Below are 4,846 nucleotides of genomic sequence, written 5' to 3'. Positions count from 1 at the left end.
GTGGGCAGGGCAGCCTGCCGCTGCCTCCACTCACCTCCCGCTCCCTCCACTCACCTCCCGCTCCCTCCACTCACCTCCCGCTTCACTCACCTCCTGCTCCACTCACCTCCCCTGTGCGGGGACAGGCAGTGGGCAGGGCAGCCTGCCGCTGCCTCCACTCACCTCCCGCTCCCTCCACTCACCTTCCGCTCCCTCCACTCACCTCCACTCACCTCCCCGTCGCGGGGACAAGCAGTGGGCAGGGCAGCTTGCCGCTGCCTCCACTCACCTCCCACTCCCTCCACTCACCTCCCGCTCCCTCCACTCACCTCCGCTCACCTCCCTCCCGCTCACCTCCCTGGCGCGGGGAAAGGCATTGGCCAGGGCAGCCTACCACTGCCACGCGGCACCTAAGATGGCGGCGGACGGAAGGACCCCTTCCTCCCTCGCGGACTAACTAACATGGCGGCGGCGAGAAGGAGAAGTGAGTGTGTGTGTGTGTGTCACAGCGTGACAGTGTGTGTGTGTGGGACACTGTGTGTGTGTCTGTGTGTGTGTGCATGTGTGTGTATTACACTGTGTCTCAGACACTGTAGAGTGGGGACCGGAGCTACACATGGGGGGGGGGGGTCAGGAGCGGAGAAAGATACAGGGGGAGTGGAGAGGAGGGACCCGTCAATTTAAAGCAAACCAACCCCCCTCCTGTCCACTGCCCCCCCCCCTCCTGTCCACTGTCACCCCCCTCCTGTCCACTATCCCACCCCTCCTGTCCACTGTCACCCCCCCCTCCTGTCCACTGCCCCCCCCCTCCTGTCCACTGTCACTCCCCTCCTGTCCACTGTCCCCCCCCCTCCTGTCCACTTTCACCCCCCTCCTGTCCACTGTCCCCCCCCTGTCCACTGTCACCCCCCCCTGTCCACTCTCCCCCCCTCCTGTCCACTCTCCCCCCCTCCCATCCCCTCCTGTCCACTGTCCCCCCCCTGTCCACTCTCCCCCCCCTGTCCACTCTCCCCCCCTCCCATCCTCTCCTGTCCACTGTCCTTTCTACTGTCCCCAGCCACTGTCGCCCGCCCCTCCGGCCACTGTCGTTCCCCCCCCCCCGGCCACTGTCGTCCCCCCCCCGGCCACTGTCCCCTCCTCCCCCCGGCCACTGTCCCCCCCTCCCCCTGGCCACTGTCCCCCCCTCCTGTCCACTGTCCACCCCCTCCTGTCCACTGCCCCCCCCTCCCCTCCTTTTCCCCCATCCCCCTCCCCTCCTTTTCCCCCCCTCTCCCCCCCCCCTTTTCCTAGCGCTAAATGTAACTCACGGGCAACGCCGGGTCTCTCAGCTAGTATATATATATATATATAGAATCCAATGCACAGCCGGCACACCATATGCAAGTAAATAAGTTTTGGTGCTTATCCCATAAAGCAATAACAGACCATACGATACCGGTTGCAACACGACATCAAGGGACAGCACGCAGGTAATAAATCAAAAATATTCTATATTTGATAGAAGACACAAAAACCGACATTTCGGTCCCCCAGTGGGACCTTTCTCAAGGTGGTGCAATTGAATGCAGTGCACAATACATATATATATATACCCCAAACCCCAGTGCAATTCAACAAAACCAATCACAGTTAATAAGCCTCACCTGCCTATGTGACATGCATCCACACTATCAGCAGGTAAAGAGCGTCCATTTTGAATATATTAACTCTATATTTGTTTACCTGATATGTGTTTGGGCATGCACAAAAGGCTCAGGAATTGCATAATGTTACTGCTGAGAGACTCCATAAGTCTGTCAGACCCAGCGATATCTTATATAACCGGAGAGAGTGCGCATGGGCTAAACTGAGCTGGAGCTGATACCTGGATAGATTAACTATTGCAGGGACGTGCAAAGTACACATTGTACTGTAACTGCAAGTTAAGCAAAACATGTGAAACACCTGATGTGCTCACCGTAAATGTGCAAAAAAATGTGAGGGAATAAAACATATATACACACGTGTGGATGACGTGGCTGACTGGAATCTAGGTCAATATATAAATGCTGAAAGCACTCAGCCATATAACGCCTAATGCATAGTGTATGAAATGATAATGCAATGATGACTCTATGCATCCTGTCAGGAAGCGACACCTTAAAAACCAACAAAAATACATAATGCAGACAATGTCAAATAGAGAAACTGGTAATAAATGCTGTGTCACACTCTCAGCAAACATTGCTACAGGTGGCTCTTGACTAAAAGGGACCTGAGGTATCTGACACACTGTAATGCACCAGCATACATAGAAAGGGAAATAGTGCATCAAAGCATAATAATTTGCACAAACAAAAAAGACAGTATATAAATGCTGAAAGCACTCAGCCATAGAACGCATAATGTGTAGTGTAAGAAATGATAATGCATTGATGACTATGTATCCTTTCAGGAAGCGACACCTTAAATACTAACATAAACACATAATGCAGACACTGTCACATGGAGAAACTAGTGATACATTGAAGGCAGAATAAATGCTGTGTGTATCGCTCTCAGCAAACATTGCCACAGGTGGATCTTGACTGCAAGGGACCTAAGGTGCCTGACATGATGGAGGAAATGCGGCTAACTGGCTGACACCCCAAGGCAGTAAGCGCTGGTTTTGCTGTTAAAGATGAATCCTAGTATCAGCAGGCAGCTCAATGGGCCAGGTGCAGAGATTACAGGAAACAGCTTAATCTGAAGTCCTCATTTAGACCCCATGGGCTCAATGTGCCCAAACTGTACATGAGTCTGGCTTCAAGCTGTAGTAGTGTCCTGTTGCGATTCCCTCCTCTCCCCAACATCCGTGCCTAGGCAATTGGCATACAACGCAAGGTGGCGAGCCCATGCCTCTTCTCTTTGTCCTCGCATCAGGAACTTTTCTTTCATCTCTATTAGCGCCTCGTCCAGCTGTGATTGGTCACTTGTGATCCGTATTGCATGCAGAAATTGCGAATATGGCAAGCCTCTCTTCAATGCACCTGGATGATGGCTGGTTGCTGATAAGAGGGTATTTTTATCTGTTGGTTTTTTATAAAGTTTAGTGGCTAGCGGTCCATTGGATTTATAGACAATTGTGTCGAGGAAAGACACCTCTTCTTTGCTGAAATTAACAGTGAAGCGGATGGTAGAGGGTATTGTGTTAAGTTGGTCTACAAACAATAATAAATCTCTTTCTGTGCCATCCCAGATAAAGAACAGGTCATCTATATAACGCAAATATTTGGTAATATTATTTTTGAATGTGTTATTATTCATGATATGCTTCTGCTCATATGTATCCATGAATAAATTAGCATACGATGGGGCCATGTAGGACCCCATCGCAGTGCCCATCAACTGTAAGTAGAATTTATTCTCGAATTTAAAATAGTTTTTATTGAGAATAATGTGCATTAATAGTATCACGAAATCAGGAGGAGGGCCCTGATGATTGGTGAATTGCTCAAAATGACATCTGCTAGCCTCAATGCCTTCTTCATGTGTGATATTTGTGTATAGACTAGCTACGTCCATGGTCACCAGTATGGTATTGATTGTAATGCCTGATAAGGTACTGAGCTGATTAATAAAATCAGTGGTATCTTTCACAAAAGATTGCATCCTGGTGACCATGGGCTGTAGAAAATAGTCAACGTACTTTGAAATAGAATGTGTCAATGAGCCACGTGCCGATATAATCGGTCTATCTGGGTGTGCAGTTATGGATTTGTGTATCTTAGGTAAGATATAGATAACAGGGATGATGGGGAATGGTTGTTTTAGAAATTTCCCAATCGTTTCAGAAATCCAATTGTTAGTAATGCCCAGATCTATGACCAAATCAATCTCTTTTTTATAAGATGCCGTGGGATCTGACCTCAAACATTTATATTGGGAAGCTGTCCCCAGTTGTCTGAGTATTTCCCCCCGATAGTAGGTGTAAGGCATAACCACAATACCCTCACCCTTATCAGCTGACCTAATGATAATATCCTTATTGCCCTGTAGGGACTTTAGAGCTAAGTATTCCACTTTAGTCATATTGGAGAAACTGGTGGGGTAGTTCTTTATTTTTGGCCTGGTCTCATTTTCCACTAGACTCATAAAGGTGAGGATATTGTAGTTATGCGTTTGGGGGTCAAATGTACTCTGTGGTCTGAATGAGCTAGATGTGTCAGTGTTGGCCATTGAGCTATCGTCTGTCCCTGGTATCCTGCTGAAATAGTCTCTGAGCTTAAGTTGACGGTTTAGTTTATATAGGTCAACCTCCCATTGGAAAGGGTCCAGTCTATGGGTAGGAACAAATGATAGACCTTTATTCAAAAGACTTATTTCAGCGGGGTTGAGGGTATAGTTAGACATGTTAAATATTATGTTTTCTGCTGGTTGACCTTGTAACCTCCTCTTGTTTTTGTCTGTCGCAGTTGATATCTGACGCTTCCGCCCCCCTCTTCTTGTCTTCCCTCTGCGTTGGGTAAACGTTTGGGAAGGGGAGGCTTGCCCTGCCCTAAAAAAGGTTCAGCTAGTGTGTTATCAGGGTTATCAGAGTAATCAGTATCACTTGTGTTATAGGTGCTGTCAGTTGCGCCTGCTTTCTTAGATTTGTTGAAAAAGCGTCTATTGCGTTGTGTAATCTGCGTATTTTCACTGATCCCCAGTAACCATCTATAAACACGTCTTTCCTTGTAATCTGCCTTGACAACCTTTAATTTTTCTTTTTTATATTTAATAATGTTCTCACGATATGCGTCTATGTTTACCTGAATCTTATCAACCCAATCTGTGGATGTATCTGTGCTAAGAGTATCCCCGTGTTTGGTAGAAATTGTGTCTATTTTAATAAGTTCCTTACTGGATT

General features: G+C 47.8%; 1 long non-coding RNA gene across 2 annotated transcripts in view; it reads right to left on the bottom strand.

Moving 5' to 3' along the window:
- LOC142465093 (uncharacterized) overlaps positions 1 to 1,668 on the bottom strand; it is a 40,739-nt gene extending 39,071 nt beyond the window's left edge. For both annotated transcript variants that reach the window (XR_012787781.1, XR_012787782.1), the window contains exon 1: positions 1,623 to 1,668. This is a non-coding gene — a long non-coding RNA (uncharacterized LOC142465093). The remainder of the gene's footprint in view (positions 1 to 1,622) is intronic.
- Positions 1,669 to 4,846: the final 3,178 nt, after the last annotated feature.

This window comes from Ascaphus truei, chromosome 13, assembly GCF_040206685.1.
Source record: "Ascaphus truei isolate aAscTru1 chromosome 13, aAscTru1.hap1, whole genome shotgun sequence".
In the NCBI taxonomy this organism is placed as follows: Eukaryota; Metazoa; Chordata; class Amphibia; order Anura; family Ascaphidae; genus Ascaphus; species Ascaphus truei.
Note: the sequence above shows the minus strand (reverse complement) of the source record. Positions and strands in the feature narration are given on the sequence as shown.